This window comes from Myotis yumanensis, unplaced genomic scaffold (genome assembly GCF_028538775.1).
Source record: "Myotis yumanensis isolate MYYU_CA2020_CCGP unplaced genomic scaffold, mMyoYum1.0.hap1 SCAF_1, whole genome shotgun sequence".
Taxonomy (NCBI): domain Eukaryota; kingdom Metazoa; phylum Chordata; class Mammalia; order Chiroptera; family Vespertilionidae; genus Myotis; species Myotis yumanensis.
In genome coordinates this window covers 124,814,500-124,833,058 of record NW_027223752.1, presented here as the reverse complement: position 1 = coordinate 124,833,058, position 18,559 = coordinate 124,814,500, and the positions used below count along the sequence as shown (strand labels likewise).

The 18,559-nt window shown below is 38.4% G+C and overlaps 1 pseudogene; it reads right to left on the bottom strand.

Annotated features, from left to right (window-relative positions):
* Nucleotides 1-3,256: 3,256 nt before the first annotated feature.
* Nucleotides 3,257-18,559, bottom strand: part of LOC139013133 (keratin, type II cytoskeletal 8-like) — a 143,972-nt pseudogene continuing 128,669 nt past the window's right edge.

Here is an 18,559-nt window from a genome sequence, read left to right as displayed (position 1 = left end):
TAGCACAATAAAAATGGAATGGTCAAAGTGATCAGAATTTTGAGAGAAAGATTATCTGAAATAATTTTATGGGGGTGAAAATTTAGCTGGCAATGAACAGAAGAAACTATTCTATTTAGACTTTCCATCTACTACTTTAGGGTCAGTCAGAATCTACAAAACTCATCATACTTCCCCATCCTATTTGTAAAGTTTGCTTGGGAAACATGTAAATATGAGTATAAAATAACTTCAACTCCCAACAAATATTATCCACTACAATTTCAAAATTATAGATAAAGTTTCAAGGTCTAATTTGAACATAGCTATTATGATAGACTAGAGGCCCCATGCACAAATTCGTGCATGGGTGGGGTCCCTCAGACTGGCCAGTGATTGAGGCCTATCGGGGGACTGGCCAGCTGGGGGGAGGGACCCCAGGAGGTTAACTAGCTGGCCCCCCAATTGGGGCCTATTGGGGGGGGGGGCCCCCCGGCCAGGCAGGGGGAGGGGCCATGGGAGGTTGGCTGCGGGAGCACACAGACCACCAGGGGGCAGCTCCTGCATTGAACGTCTGCCCTTTGGTGGTCAGTGCACATCATAGTGACTGGTCTACTGGTCGTTCCAGTCATAACAGTCACTTAAGCTTTCATATATATATATTTATATACATATATTATTTACTAGATCAAAATGTTTTATCAAATACTATTTGCTGCTGGGATTTATACAACTCTTTTAGTTTAATCAATGATGCAAATAAGTTTACTATCTTAGACTCTGGTCATTTTCCTAAACATCAAACAAAAACAAAAGTTTTCAACAAAAGAGAGACATAAAAGAATTATAAAGGTTTATCTTTTGACAAAATTATATAAACTAACAAAGTTCTTTCAAAAATTGCCACTTGTCAGCCCTGACTGGGTGCTAAGTTAGTTGGAATGTCTTCCCCATGGGCCAAGGTTGTGGGTTTGATTTCCAGTTAGGGCACATACAAGAAGCAACTAATGAATGCATAGATAAGTGGAACAATGATCAATTTCTCTCTCAAATCAATCAATAAAAATTCAAAAAATATTGTCATCTGTCAGATTTTTAAAAATGTATACCAAAATTCAGAATTGTTTTATTTTCTTTGTTTCCTGTGTGGAAGAGTTGGTGCATTAGTAATTGATTTTACAGCTTCTAGGATAATTATAAAACAATGTTTAGAGAAAATAAGAAAGATAGAATTTTAGCATTCTCTGTTCAGCCTTCCCTGACAATTGTTCCACAACATACAATTTTCTCCAATGTGTTATACAAAAGGCCAAATATGGGGAAAATTGCACTAATTCATCAAAAGAATAACAAGCAGAAGCTTTCCTATTTCAATAATAACAAAAAAGGCATTAAAAATTTTCCAACTTCATTTTAAATACATTGGTTTAGTTTAGTTTAACTATGAACAAACACCTTTTCTCATAATTTTTAGAATTATTTTCTCTAATGACATTTTCCTATCTCTACAAAAAGAAGTATTTAGATACCAAAAGACATGAATACTATTTTGGGAATTTATTTTTGCCTATTAACTTTCTTTCTTTGCTAAAACACTTTTTTTAAATGACCTATTAAATATGAGCTTCAAATTGTTCCTTTGGGACTTTGCCTGAAGACAAGCTTTTGGACTAGTTTTGTCAAATCGTATCTGAAAAATCCTCACAACTGATGGCATTTTAAAAACAGACACTAAAAAAATAAATAGTCTTATTTTCTGGGTGAAGTCAATAAAGCAGGAAATAATGTTCCCGCTCTTTCCTCCCACCGTGGCTTCTGTGGTATTATTCTCTCACTTCTCAGTATTTCCTCCTTTAGGAGGGATTATGTGTTTTATGATGGATGCAGTGTTAATGGTTTCCCTTGGCTAATTGTTCAGCTTTCTATGCCACTGGGACCAAATTAACAGGGTTGGTTCTCTGGATCTGTTCCTCACAGGGTGACAAATAAATCCATCCCTACAGTCCTTGTCTGTGACCACTCGTTCTTCTCACTGATCCCTCTACCCCATGGGAGAATATATTAGTTAGGACATATTAGGGCAAGCTGAAGTAACAAATTAAGCCCCTAACATTAGTAGTTTAATAAAATAAAGATTTTTTTCTCACAATTTAAGTCCAGTGAAGGTCAATAATGATGGTGTGGGGTTCTGATCCACATAGTTGCTCAGAGACCCACTCTGGCTGAGCCACCATCACCTTGTAATACTTCCATTTCAAAATTTGGTTGGTTGCATGGCTGTTCCAGCAGTGGAAGAACAAACTGGAGGGTTGTGTGTTGGCTTTTAATACTTTGACTTAGAAGTGACACACATTCTTCTGCTCACTGCCCATTGGTCAGAAATAGTCCCCCAACCTTCATATGTAACCATCAGGGGCTGTCCATATGGAGGGGCATGTGGATATTTGGTGAACAATAAATGTCTCCAGTGTAATATTCCCTTTTAGTCATTAATAGTTTCTTCTCTCTTTACATATGTAGAATATTTCCTCAAAGGACACAAAGTTTCATTCAGTTATTGCATTAAGCTCAAAATAATACATATTGGTCTCTATTAGGTCTGAATGCACTAGAATCCTCTGAACTAAAAGATAAATATAATTTGAAGTAGTGTGAAATGGACAGGATAACTATTCAGAAATAGGAAAATGAAAGACATGGCAGTCACTGGTCTGTAGTGATTCTGAAATCCCCACTGGCAGACACTGGGAGGGCCCTCTATCCCTACCCTGGATCAGAAGAACGTTCAGTGACTAGTCTTAGCTCCTCTGCAAAGCTTCTTTGCTTTTTTGTTCATTGTTCCACTGGCCCTGACTGTGCCCCTTGTGGGGTCATCTTTTTCTTTATCTTCTTTGTCCAATTCTGAAGCAGACATTGAATAATATTAACTTTTTAGAGAGTGTGTGGCTTTTGAAGACTAATTCCTATCCCTTGAAGTTTGGAAGCCTGAGTCAGTTTATATCACAAAAAGTCACAAGTTTGCAGTTTTCTTGGTACAACTCTCTCTCTCTTTCTCTAGGGTTGGTAGAGCCAGTTGAGACTTTATTTTGGAAAAAACACTTGATTTGGCTTTTAGTTGGGGGCATGGGTAAGAGGCAGTCCCCAGACAGTAAACTCCCTCACCCCAAGGGCGAGTTGAAGATTGGGGCTGAGCCTCAGGCAGGTCTCCTGTGTCCACTGCTCCTCTGCAAGGCTCCTTTTCCACAGGCTCGAGGACAGGAGGGTCTGCAGTAGTTTTTCATGTGACTAAGACATCAGACTCCGAAACCAGCTTCCCTTGGAGGGCCTCAATCTCCTTCACAACCACTGTCTTGGAGGAGCTGGTGCTGGCGTAGCTGAAGGAGTCATACCCCTGTCAGAACCCAAGTTGGCCTGGAAGCCCAGTCCATAGTTGAGGTTCCCGTAAGTTGGGCTCAGCACTCCTGAATAGCCGCTGGTGGTCTTGGTATGGATACTCATGTTCTGCGTCCCAGACTCCAACTCCATCCGGTTCTCCTGTTCTGCGTCCCAGACTCCAACTCCATCCGGTTCTCCTCGCCCTCCAGCAGCCTGTAGTAGGTGGCAATCTCCATGTGTAGGGTCAGCTTGAGATTCATAAGTTCCTGATACTCACATAGCTGCTGGGCCATGTCCTGCTTGGCAGCCCTCAGAGTGGCTTCCAGCTCAACCACTTTGGCCTGAGCTCCCCACACTTGGCATCAGCAAAGGTGGCCTTCAGGGAAGCCCTCTGGCCTTTGAGGCCCTCAATCTCAGCTTGGAGTGGGCTGATGTTTCAGTTCCTTTCAGAAATCTCAGTCTTCCTGTGATGCAGGTCATCCCAGTGCTGCCCAACCAATGTCTGCAGCTTCTTATATTTGACCTGGTACATGGTCTCGGCCTTGGCCTGGCTGCAGTTGGAGATCTTGACTGGACCTTGACCTCAGCAACGATGCCATCTAGGTCCAGGGTGTGGTTGTTGTTCATGGACAGCACCACAGACATGTCAGAGATTTGGACCTGCAGCTCACAAATCTCCTCTTCATACAGCTGCCTGTAGAAGTTGTTCTCAACGGTCAGTCCTTCCAGGTGGGATCCAGCTCTACCTTGTTCATGTAAGCTTCATCCACATCTGTCTTGATGAGGACAAATTCATTGTCAATATCTGTGCTCTTGTTGATCTCATCCTCATACTTATTCTTCAAGTACTCCACCAGCCCCTCCATATTGCCAAACTCTGCCTCGAGCCTCAGTTTCTCAGCTGCCACGGAAGGTTGTTGATGTAGCTCTGGATATGTTGTCCATGTTACTGTGAGTCATCTTCTGCTGCTGCAGGAGGTTCCACTTGGTCTTCAGAATCTTACCCTTCTGCTCCAGGCTCCGCACCTTATCAATAAAGGAGGCAAACTTGTTGAGGCTCTTGATCTGCTCCTTCTCCTGGTTGCACATGGACTGAATGTTGGGGTCCACCTCCAGCTTCAGGGGACTCAGCATGCTTTGTTTCACGTGGACAGCTGTGATGCTCCCCATGCTCCCAGCCCCACCATAGCCCCTGTTCAGATTCATGTTGGTGCCCAGGCCAATCCGGTAGCCATGCTCACCCAGAAAAAGGCCAAGGAGCTGATGCAGATGCAGGGCCCACTTGAGTAGGAGTGGCTGCTGAAGGCCTGGGGGCCAGTGATAGACACCCGTAGGTTTTCTGGGTCTCCCTTATGGAGATGGTGGAGGTTGGAATGGAGGCAAGGGGGCCAAACCAAGCAGAGATTTGAGGAGACAAAAAGCTGCTTGGTAAAACTCTCTTGAACACTTAATAAACTTGTATTTAAATGGAGTCAGTGATATAATTAGGTAATTGAACAGACAGTTATGTTTGGGACTTTTCTGCTGTATTTCTTTGCTTTTCTTTCCTTACATATTCATCACAAACTCTCTTTTACTTGAATAAATAATAGTAAATACATTGAATACATCTAGAACAATAAATACTTTTATACTTTTAATCTGCTCTTCCCCTGAAGCATTTCAATCCATCCATAGGTTTTATTGAGCTTTATTTGCTCAGTTTTTAATCTTTTACAATTTAGGTTTTAAAAGCAATTGGCTTATATAACCAACTAGGGGCATGATGAACAAAATTAATGCAAGAGTAGGCCTTCCTTCCCCCGGCTGCCAGCACCGGCTTCCCTCCGGCACCCAGGACCCAGGCTTCCCTCGAAGCCCTGGCTCATTAGCATATTACACTTTTATTATTATAGATAGGGCCCTGAATTTTGGGACATTCTATTTTATCTTTCATATCTTCTTATAATCAGTAAATTCTTTCCTGATATTGTTATCTTTTTTTCTGGTATTTACATGCCAGACTCAATGAAAAATAACCAACATACACACAATTTTTCCCCAACCTCTTCTCTTAGAGCTCCCTGTGCAGTACTCAGTTGTTTGCTTTCCAAATTCATGTAACTACTTACCAAATATTTTGCCAATGAAGAATAAGGATGACCATATTTTTAGCCTCTGATATCAGTTTCCTTGCTTTCTGCTATGTGACCACTAGGCCAGTGACATATGTTAAGTTTTTATTATGGCAACACAGTAACATAACAACCTGGAAGGAATTCTGCATTAATTAGAGAGATTCCACTGTGTTAATAAATTTACTCTGAGATATCAATGGCTTAACACAGCACTGATTTATTACTTGTTAATACTAGATGTCCAAAAAGCATAAGGCCCTGTACAATGTAGTTATTAACAGACCCAGGCTGACCAAGGCTCTTCCATCTTATAATGTCACTATTTCAGCGTATGACCTCATAGCTGTTTCAGAAGGGGAAGAGGAAGCTATCTACTGGCTCTTAAAGGTAAGGGAGGTGGGAAATACAAAAAAGCAGAGAGGTATTTGCTTAGTAGTAAATATCTCTGTGGAATACAGAAGGTCTCTTACTTAATATTAGACTAACATAAGAGACAGAAGATATTTAGGGATTAAAAACATTACTGACAAATACTATATGATCAGTGATTTTATTTCTCCTTTTCTAAGAGTATATTCTTATATCATTAGTAATATAGAAAAAGTTCTCCATATTTAGCATCATACATGCTCTCCCTCCCCACCCCCCACCCCCCAACTTCCTTGGGATTAAATAATAGCAAACAGAATTTTATAAAATATTTTCATTTTTATCTTTAAAGTTAGAAGTGGTGGAGATAAGTAGAAGGAAGACTACATCCTCTTCTAAGCTATTTCCTCCTCCAGTCAGAGGAAGGATAAACTTTTAGAAGCAATTTGAGAGGTAATCTCATTCAAATTCCTTATTTTAAAAGGTGAGGAGAGATAGAGAGACTGACTTACTAAAAATTACCCCACTAGTTATCGTCAGGAACTGTGAAAAGTCTAAAATGTTACCCAACTCTCAGGCTAACAAGCCTATGTCCCACCACTTCACAGATGCTGATAGAAGACATGATACTGCTGCATCAGAGACAAAGTACTTCATTACTCAAAGAAAAAAAAATAGCCTGTATTTCATGTTCATGTGAATTGTTTCTCTATGTTCCCTGAGTCCTGTGCAGGTGGGCCCAGATGAGCACTTGCACACACAGTGAGTTGTGTTACCGGAAAACACTGAGGTTGGGACTGGGGGAATTCACTACTGGAGAAAGGCACTACATCATTTTTCAAGGCTGCTTACTGCAATCATGACCCTGATAAGTGGGCCTTTCCATTAGGGCCTTTCCTTTTTGGCATACCTAGCATGAATGTGGAGACATGCTTGAGCTTCCAAAAGTTGGTATCAGAGTTAAGACTAGAACCAGCTCTCTAAAAAATGTTTAATATTTTCTTCTGATGGATAGATTAGCATTAGGATCAAATCTATTGACCCTTAATTATTTAATTTATGGTAAGACTTAGTCAAGGACCAACAAATTTGTGCCAGCAAATCCTGAATTACAGGAAATTAGTCTTTGGAATATATTATTATTTTACTTTTAATTTATTCTCACTAGTCAACATTTATGAATCTCCTACTCTGTGCCAACTGGGACTTGGGGGTGTGGGTTAAACAACAAATTAGAAGTCTTGACCTCACAGTGCTTATAAGACCCATGCATAAGAAAGTGAAAAACAAAATGAAGAAGCATATGCTAAGAGTGAAATGAGAAGAACAGAGTATAAGTTTATTGGATCCCAGAAAAGTTTGGACATTTCTGGCTAGCTGTGGTCAGGAAGGATTCATGGATAAAATGGAGAAAGGAAAATTGTTCTTAGAGAAGGGGGAGAACAATGAGTTCTATCACTTTGTATTCTCTCTGATTTTAAAAGTAAACATTAAAAGGTACTCTTTAATGGCAACCATATAGGCATTTTTCTCATCTGTTTGATTCACTGCTCAGTCTTCAGTTCTTTGAAAAATACCTTGCCCATGTTAGAAACTCATAAAAACACAATCAGTAAATGATGGTTGGAGGTGTGCATGGTTTGTACTACTTGTCTTTAACATTTATCTTTTACACAACCCCCACATTCATACAACATACAGCCCATATATAGACAGTTTCTTATTCACTGAATTCGGTCTTTCATATGGTTCGGATGAAATATAATTTCAGCTGCAATGTAATCTGATTCTGGCCCTTGGGAAAAGGACCTGATTTTAGTGTGGCAGTAGAGGGAGGTTTTTTAGCCAGCTCCAAATCTTCCTCAGTTACCCAAATCTTCTTACTCTCTGAACTAAGGGGCCTCTTATGCTTCCAGTGGCTTGGACCTTGCACATTCACATAGTGATTTTTCAAGCAGCCTAACTTACCTTTTCATGTACTACTCTCTGCATCCCACTTCTTCCTCTACTCACTCTTAACTGGAGGCTCAGGGTTGTGGAGGCTACATAAGTGCTGATGCAGAGTAGGACAGCCTCCTTTTATCTGGCGCCCAGTGCATATTGGGCCCTGCAGGCAGAGGTTTAAGGACTAGAGAGAGCTTCAACACCCATAGGTGGGGGATGGAAAGGGGACAAGTCTGAAGTTCTATAGTTTCTTGGGACATGGCATTTCTTTCACCTGTCATTAATGCCTGACATTCCCACATGCCTGCAAGGATTTTTTTCACCATGATGCTTGAACCTGGAAGGGCAGTAGTACCAGAACTATTATTATTATTGTATACTAGTAGCTATATATAATAGCTAAATAGCTATATAGCTTTTTATTATTTTTTATTCTTATGAGGATGAAACAACTTTGAAGTCATGTATGTTCAGCTTTTCAACATTTTACTTTCAAATATATAATCAGAAAAATAGATTACCTATATTTTGTTTTTGAGCCATATATATTATGTCTACTACTAATGCTAACCATGTAATTTTATAGTGAAACTTTAAATTGGTTGAAGATAGCCATAGCAATAATTAAAAATAAGAACAAATAAAATAACTTAGTAACTACTGGGATGCTTTTGGAAGTATTTTCCATATACATTATAAAGTGGTCCATTTAGAAATAAGGTCATTAAAATAAATTGCTAAGTAAAAGTGTTCTAGATTATAGAGACCTTTTCCCAGGTAACGAGTGACACATTTTCACATTGTTCTTCATAAAAATTTAATTTTGTTGATGCCTTATGGATCTAGTTAATCTGACATTTTATTTCCTATGACTTTTATTTTCCTTAGAAGTAAGCTATTAAACTAGATGTTATGCTGAAAGACTCATTCTATAGAAATGTCCTTCAGTTTAAAAATCTTGCTATTACAAGGATATAGATTTCAGAAGAGAAAATAAAGTGAGCAGCCTGAGAGGAATACCAGATGGTCCAGCATTGTACAGAGAGAGCCGTGAAGCCAGGTGTAATTCCAGGTGGTGCTTACTAGGGTCACAATGGAAGGAGGACTGGAAAAAGGATTGCTCTGTCTGAATCTTTCGTGTTCAGGCTAATTCTAGTGACTCAAGCTTGTTAGGCCTGTGTACAAGTTGGGAAGATGGAAACCTAAACAATTTAGTTTCCCTGTTGGATATACTCTGGGCCAGGTTACCTAGAGGCCAGCCAAGCTGTAGGTGGAGATACTGACTTAGTGAAATATTATGATCTGGTCCAAGAGTTTTCACTAAGTATCAACTTTTCCACTTCCATATGTTGGCTAAAACCTGTAACCATGACAAAAGTCAGTACCTGAAAGTATTCCCCGTGTTGTCGTCTGAATGCTTGTTCCCCCCACCCCAAATTCATATATTGAAATCTTAACCCCCAAAGATGAGGTGGGGCCTTTGGCAGAGACCTCACAAATGAGATCTAGTGCCTTATGAAAGAGTCTCCAGAGAAATCTCTAGCTCTTCCAGTTTTAGAGGATGCAGTTGAAGTCACCAGCTAAACCAGGAAGAGACCCTCACCAAAATGTCACCCTGCTAGCGCTCTGCTCTCAGACTTCCCAGCCTCTAGGACTGTGAGACATAAAAGTTTGTTGTCATAAGCCACCCAGTTTATTGTATTTTGTTGTAGCATCATGAATGGACTGAGGCATGAGACAAAATAAAAAGCTGACCCTCGATATTTGTTAACAGTGCTAAGGATTTATGAAGCATATAATGTAGTAAAATAACACGAATCATTCATTCATTCATTTATTTGTTAATTTATTAGAGGCCCAGTGCATGGAATCATGCACTGATGGGGTCCCTCATCCTGGCCTGCGCCCTCTCACAATCTGGGATCCCTTGGGGGATGCTGGCCTGCTGGTTTTGGCCCCATCCCCGCAGGCCTGTGGGGATCTGGCTGAAACCGGCAGTCTGACATCCCCTGAGGGATGTAGTAGTGTATGAAGCAGCAGGCAGCTGGGGAGGAGCCCGAGCCTTGGCTGGGCACCGCGCAACTCCCACTCATCCCTGTCCCGCTGTGCCTGCTCGGTAGTGCTGCACACAGTGGTGGGAGAGGCTCGTGATGCCGCAGCTGCGCTCGCCAGTCATGAGCCTGGTGTCTGGCGCCTGACAGTCAGTTGAGCGGCACTCCCGCTGTGGGAGTGCACTGACCACCAGGGGGAAGCTTCTGCATTGAGTGTCTGCCCCCTGGTGGTCAGTGAGCATCATAGAAACCGGTCAAACAGTTAATTGGTAGAATGGTCGACTGGTCACTTAGGGATACTGGTCTTTAAAAGTACCAGATATTCTATTGGGCCTTGGAAGAGACAAGCAGATTAAAGACATAGTCCTAGTCCTCAAGGACCTTGTGATTTAGGTGAACAATGATTTTATTCCTTGATTTTACACAAGGAATAAAAGGGCTATTTACTAGTATGTGGAACTGGGACTGCCAGTTCTTGGCTTTAAACATGTGGCCTACATACTTTCCCACAGGCCTTTGTTAGCCAGTGTGCTAATAATGTACAATGCACTAATGCACAAATACAACCAGGGTAAAGTTTAAAAATTTCTAGTGTGCTTTCACTGGAGGAAAGTAGGTTTTGGCATGAATTCTTTAAGTTTACATACTCTCCCCAATTCTTCACTATTCATTTACACCATTTGCTTTAATGTAAGAACAGGTTTCATAGTGTAGTGGGAGCAGTGGTGGGAACAGTAGGCTAGACATCCCTCCCATTCCCCCTGCTCAACAACAAAATTACTATTGTTATGGAGAAAATGTTTGAAAAGAAGCTTTCACAGAACTTATATGTAAAAAAGTAGAATTACATTTACATTAATGGTGGACTATTGTCATGATGCTGGTGATTCCTGAAAACTGAGAAGGAAAGAGAGTTCCAAATTGTAAAGAACGTGACTAACATTCTGCCAGTTCTTTGTAATGGGTCTAAGTGGAGAAAGCTATAAAGAAGCACAAAATATACACAACAAACAATTTTTACAGATTGTAAAAATGAAAGTAAAGAGAGAGTGGAAACAAAACTGAAATTTAGTAATTAACAACTATTTGTTCTTTAATCACTTTGGGAAAGGCACTGTTCTAATCACTGCAGGGATACAAAAATGACCATGACTGCTGACCCCTGTCTCAGGAGGTGGTAGTCTCTGGGTGTGGGAGTACGGCACGTATATATATCTGTAGTACACACCATAATAGGTTGAAGGTTTCTGTGACAATGATAGAAATAAAAGGTCAAAAGGCTCAGGAAAAGAGAGAACATCTGGTTGAATATGTGTTTGGGGCTTTAGGGCACAATTGAGATGAGTGAAATGGGATTTCTGCTGAGTCTAAGATGGATGACATTTAAATCAGCAGAGACTGCAGAGGTGCAGAGGTGGGAAAGCATGAGGAAATGGCCCATACCTGTATCAGAGAATGCAGGGCTTATACTTTGAGGAGAAATGGCTGATAAAGCTAGAAAGATTGTATGGCAAAAGATTACAGAACTTTCTTATTTATGTCTTTCTTTTCTCTTATTTTTACTTATCTTGTTATTATTATTTTTTATCTTATCCTTTCCCCCCCTCATACTTACAGGGAAAAATCTGTCTTCCAAACAATCACATTCTTTAGTAGTAAGGTCATTAAATGTGTTTTATCCAAGTGTCTATTATTTGTGATTTTTCAAAAGTCACTGCAATAATATAGTACTCATAAGTCTCCAGTGTAGCAAGTCTTAGAGGATAAAAATAGAGAAACAGGAATAAAAGCAAAGCTTTAAATATATGGATGTGAAACCAGGTGGTTTTCCATGGCAACATTTCCCCCACAGGCTTACAGTTTTGATGCATTGCCTTTTAACTTTTAGTGGATTAAAGATAAAACCTCAGAGTTGAAACAGATCAGTAATTAGATTTTTCTAAGTTTCTTTAAGGAAGAAGTAGGCTACTCTCTACTTGAGTTACTTTATTTTTGGCTTACCTCATAGTTGTTCGGCTTTGAGACATTTCATGTTTAGATTAAGCATGCCTTTGGGCAAATTTGATTTTTATCAGAGTAATTCCCAGCCATGTTACATTCACAAAGTCCGAGGTATGAAAGCTTGTTTTTGATCACCATCAATAGGATCACATTAGTGTTTTTTGTTAATTTTTAAAAGTAAGCTCTTGGACAATGTAATTATTATTCTATCACAGATTAGTTATGTTCAAATATTTGCTAATTATAATTATAAAAAGCCACACATGATTGGAATTGTCAAAGTTTGGTTGTTACTTTTGTGGTTAATAGTAAACCCATTTTCTATTCAGACATTTACTTTATATGAGTTTGATTTCTTTATTTAAAAATAATTATGGAAATACCCAATTAGATGAAATTTTTGCATCATAGAATCTGTTTTTTAAACAAATTTTTACATGAAAAGACATTGTCAATGTGTTTCTAATTTTCAGTTTCCAAAATCAACAATCCTGTAGCAGGCAGCTAAACAGGCATAAGCAGAGCAGGAAAGATGGGCCAGGTACAGAAGGTTACCAGGGCAAGAGTCCCAGGTGCTTATCAATGGCCAAAACTAGAAGTCCTCCGACCAGCACGCCCTTAAACATTAAGGAGATAGCATCTAGGGCCAGTGATGGTGAACCTTTTGAGCTCGGCGTGTCAGCATTTTGAAAAACCCTAACTTAACTCTGGTGCCGTGTCACATATAGAAATTTGTTGATATTTGCAACCATAGTAAAACAAAGACTTATATTTTTGATATTTATTTTATATATTTAAATGTCATTTAACAAAGAAAAATCAACCAAAAAAATGAGTTCGCGTGTCATAGGTTCGCCATCACTGATCTAGGCCTCAGCTGTGTTCCTTTCAGCTCCAGGACCAGAAAAGCAGCAAAATCTGGTGAAGCAATGCTATGGCTGACATCAAGGTCAGCTGCATTGACTAATGACCCACTCCCCTGGTGCTGACCAATCAGTGGAGACCAAGACCCTGAAGCAACACACCAGGAAGGCTGATGAATAACCTTGACAATAATCCACATTTTCCTTTTCTTTGGTTCAGTGAAGAAAATTTAGTTATTGAGATGCTACTTCAGCATCATGTTGAAACAGAAAATTTTTCATGATTGTTCAATTATGATTGTTAAGCCCGATACTATCTTTACAAGAGGATGCTTCTGCCCCAATGCCTGTTACTGATGTAAATGACATTAAGTGCATTCAGACTGTCTCCACTGGAGGACTGAACAAGTGTACATATACCTTGAATTTATACAAAAAGTAATTTAATGGCTAATGTACTTGTCTACACCAGGAAACAGACTCACCAGTTTACACTATCCATCCTGGGGGAGGTCAGTTGGATGTCTTTTTAACATTAAAAAAGATAACTGTTTTGTCCCTTCAGATGAAATGATCTTCTCTCTTTGACAAACATAAAAGTTCCTCTGCAAGATAAAATTAGTCAAATTAATTTTCCAAGATTAATGCTCTTGCTTAAAGAATGGAAGCAATTTATCATGATTTGTTTCCTAGATTGCATTTCCTTTTCTTGCCAGACATTAGGTTTGTTTCTAAGAAGGAAGAAATGCTCAGGTTTAGTGTAGTTGCTAAACAATGTACTCAAAGCTTTGAGTAGCCTCTTTTCTTGTTCCTTTGCTGAAAGTGGAGTGCTTAAAATTTATAAGAATTATTTGAATTTTAAAATTAAGCATGCTTAAGGGTGAATTAAGCATGAGTAAGGGTGATTAGAGATCTAGGCAGATACCAAGTCCATAGCTATGGAATGACATTTTTTGTTGGAGGAATTTTCTTATCCCAATAATACTCTTAGGTGATTGAATTCCCTGGAGGCTATTTTAATGATGTACTCATGGAAAGACTGGCCTTCTCAGAATTTCAACCATACAGTGCCCCACCTTGTATTGTTGAGTCTTAAGATAAAATTTCTGGAGTTATTTTGTTTGGACTTAAAAATCTCCATCGAATTGACCTAGTGACTTACCAACTGGTTTATACATTTCATGAAATAAATCTGCATTGTAATTCTAATTAGTAATGTTTTTAAAAACCTCAATTTTGTACATACTACTTTTTCACTTTTCATTTACAGAATACATTTTTATTTATAAGTAGAAAATATAATAAATAAGTGATGAGATTTTAGAATTCACGAGATTATGGATTCTTTAATTTGTTATGTCATTATTCACTGAAAAGAATTTAAGCTGGCTCCTTTATCATTTGCCTTCTGGAATAGTACACTCTGGCCTTCCACTCTAGCTTTTAAAGATTGTGTTTTATTTTTAATTTCTTATTGTGCCCAGTACAGGACATTGCATATAGAATACATATTGTTGAATTGAATTAGTGTGAAAAAATTATGTTCAGCTAAAATTATTGTTACTTTATTTATAATGGATATATTTAGAGGAGAACAATGGGCTCAACTTGGATCAGCATACTTGGCTATTCCCGACTAGCCATTCAGCTTCTTATTTGAAGTGAACAGTTGAAGGTACTTCATCCTATATTACATATTGGCTACAATATGGGAGATCACCTGGTGTTTTGTGAAAAAACGAAGCAATACATATTTTGGATGTATGTTGTTCTGTGTTGTACTAGTGTTTCTGCCACATTAGTGTAGGGGCAAGTCCTGAGAGTAGTCTGATAATATATCAAATCACCAGAAGCCCATTTTTATTGTGCTCACTGGCTCGGAAATTGCAGCTGAAATGACTTACATGCAGTTGGATAATTATCCTGTTTACCAGCCTGTGTGCAGCATACACCTCTTGGATATTATAGCATTTTTCAATGTGGAATGTGAGAAAACTAAACAACAGCACTTTAAACAAAGATTGGACTTGGTGTTTGAGCACTTATGATATTCAGTGCGGCAAATAATATCTTTGCTTTATCCTATTTGATAAGGCTGTTGAATTTGATGTATTTTCCATGTCACTGTAAGAAAGGTTTTCATGGTTCTCTCTCTCTCTCTCTCTTTCTCTCTCCCTCCCTCTTTCCTTTTTTTTTCCCTTCTCAGTAGCTTCGGAAATGTGGCTTAAAATAATAAAATTATTTAGTTTATTAAAATATGAGAAAAGGGAACTTTTCAATTTTAATCTCAGTGGCTAGTAAATCAATGCTAAAAATATACTGAAATTAGAAGAGAAAGTTAAATTAATGAACCCACTTCTCTCCTGAATAGGATGAGCCCTCTAAATATGGTAATTGGCTGTGTAAGATTTTTTTCTTTTTAATTTTTAAAAGTAACTTCCTGCTCCTTTATTTCCATGTTATGCTTTGATGGGGAAACTGAATATTTTCATGAACTCGATATTTAAAGAAAAAATTGCCCCAGATAATAGTCAGCCAGTTGAATTCTGTCCTATTAGTAAAGTGTGTAGAATCCAATTATATTTGTTTGGACTTCCACATAAAGACACTTTGTTTTTGCAAACACTGTGGAGCCAATAGGGTTCAGCTTTTGCACGTAGATGGATTAAACACAATGGCTGGTGAAAACAGCTTGCACAGGCTGCTGTCAAGCCTTGCAGCCAATATAGATACCTTGTAGCCAGATAGAAATGCAATCTGGGCATTGAAAAATATTAAAACACTTAATGGCACACATTTATAGAAGGTACTTGTTTCATTTGGACACATACCTGAAAGTATCTTATGACTTTCCTATTTCCTTTTGCTTCAGGACATTGAAATGAACCTGACTCAGAGACAAGATATGCATATTTATATGTTTTATAAGAACAACTAACCTTGAAGCAGGTCAAAATAACTTGGAGAAGGCTGAATTATGCTTATTTTTAAAATTCCTCATAGTCCTTTATTTTTTGAAAAATGACTTAAAGTCCTTGTGAGTGAAGAGCTTTCAAAAGGGGCATTTATTAATGTGTTCAATATATTTATGCATGACCAAATATATTTTATAAACAGCATATGTTCTAGATTTTGAAAATGTTGTTAGGCTTTTTAAGTATCATTTTACTGGCTTTGGAAGACATGTTCTCAGTAAATATTTTAATTTTGTTTGAAAAAAGATAGGAAAGATGAATAAAGGAAGCCTACTGAAGTGTTTTCAGTGTACAATTGTTTTCTCAGAATTCTCTTTATTAGAGTTTCAAATAGTATTTCTGTAAATCACAAATGCAGTGATAATTGATTATAATGATGAGTTTCAGTTATTGCTACATATCAAAGAGCCTCTTAATCATTAAAGAAATATTACAATTAGATTAGTTATGTGTTTAACACAATTTCTCCTTTTAGTTTATATCATTCACAAAGATGCCTTTCAAATTCTCTCATGTTCGGGAAAGCTGGAAAGGGCTGGTTAAACATCCCTAAACTTAGCACATGCTAGATTGAAAGGGACCCTCTCCTCTCTCTCTAATGGCTTCATCTGGGTCATAATATTTTGGAAACATGGGTCTGGATACTGGCTGAGTCTATTCTGATCCTGTCTAGGTGTTGTTTTTTTAGTTATACAATTGGTGGGTAACTTTATTACTTACTTATTTATTGAGTTTATTAGGGTGACATTGGTTAACAAAATTATATAGATTTCAGGGGTATCTATAATAATGAAAGTGTAATATGCTAATTAGACCAGATGGTTGAATGACCTTCTGGACATCCTTTCAGACGACCTTCTGGACGAAGTTGGGGCTGCGAAGGCTGAGGCAGCTGCCGTGGCTGCAAGGGCCGAGCCCCTTGAATGAATTTCGTTCATCGGGCCTCTAGTAATTCTATAATACCTCATCAGATATGTGCAAAAAAAAAAAATGAAGCTAAACCAACCATCGTTTTACACTGTATGTAAGAATAAACTAAAAATGGATTAAAGACTTAAATGTTAGACTCTAAACCACAATGGTCTTAGAAGACTCTAAACCAGCTGTGGGCAAACTATGGCCCGAGGGCAGGATCCAGCCAGTTTGAAATGAATAAAACTAAAAAAAAAAGACCGTACCCTTTTATGTAATGATGTTTACTTTGAATTTATATTAGTTCACACAAACACTCCATCCATGCTTTGTTCCGGCCCTCCGGTCCAGTTTAAGAACCCATTGTGGCCCTTGAGTCAAAAAGTTTGCCCACCCCTGCTCTAAACCACAATAGGCAATAAAATCTTGAACATTTATTGTAGCAATATATTTTTTAGATATATCTCCTCAGGTAAGGGAAACAGAACAAAAGATAAACAAATGGGACTACATTGAACTAAAAAGTTTTTGCACAGCAAAGGAAACCATCAACAAAATGAAAAGACAGCCCACTGAGTGGGAGAACATATTCAACAATACACCTGTTAAGGAGTTAATATCTAAAATTTATAAAGAACTTATAAAATAGATCCATAGACATGGAAGTAACAGATTGACGAATCTCAGAGGGAAGGTGGGAGTGGGGGGGGGGGAGCAGGGAGAGACTAACCAAAAAACTTATATGCATAACCCATGGACACAGCCAATAGTGCTGTGAAGGCCGGAGGAGGGGGCCAGAGTGGGGGGAGGGTGTCAATGGGGAGAAAAAAGGGGGACATCTGTAATATTTTCAACAATAAAGATAAATTTAAAAAAGAAACAAAAAAACCTCAACAGCAAAAAAAAAAAAACAGACAAAAAACCCACACACCAAGCCATCCAATTAAAAATGGACAAAGGACCTGAATAGACACTTCTCCAAATCGTTCATGCAGGTGGCCAGTAGACACATGAAAAGATGCTTAACGTCACTAAGCATCAGGTAAATGCAAATTAAAACCACAACAATGATGTCTAGTTCTAAGAAACCAGGTCTTTGGCCCAGTTTGGATTACCCTTTACATTGGTCTCTCTATGCATCTGCGTCCTTCCCCCCTTCCTTCCTCAATACATCCTTTACAACAGGGGTCCTCAAACTTTTTAAACAGGGGGCCAGTTCACTGTCCCTCAGACCGTTGGAGGGCCGGACTATAGTTTAAAAAAAAACTATGAACAAATTCCTATGCACACTGCACATATCTTATTTTGAAGTAAAAAAAAAAAAAAAAAAGGGGGAACAAATATAATATTTGTATTTGCATGTGGCCCGGGGGCCGTAGTTTGAGGACCCCTGCTTTACAACTATTTCTAAAATATATTTTCATTTGAGCCACACTTCTGCTCTTGAACCTGCCATGTGTTCTTCTCCCCTCCCATCTCTTTTCTGTTACCATCCAAGTTTGGAATGGTGGTCAATGGAGCACAGAAAAAGTATCAGAGGAAAAAAAATGGGAGACAAAGGGATGAAACAATTCAAAGAGATAAATTTGAGTACTTGGACATTCAGGACAAATTATTTCTAATTTAGTTAGTTTGTAGTATGCTGCAACTTGGAAATACTGTCTTAAGAATCTCAAAATGGTTTCTTTTAGTTTATAGTATGAACTGGACTGATTTCCTTTGTTAAAAAATTATGGATTATTTTGCTTCTTTGGAAACCAATGGAAGATGATTCAGTTAACATGTGTTTCAATATTATTGACATATTTACTTTCATTTATGCATAATTATTTTGATATCTAGAAAATAAAAGATAGTCAGAAACTATCCCTTAGGTGGCTGGGAAGCATCATTGCACTTTTAGGACTCCTATGGCTGTGCCCTATGGAGCACAATAGATTCTGAAAAGGGGTATGAATTGAGCAAGACAAAAT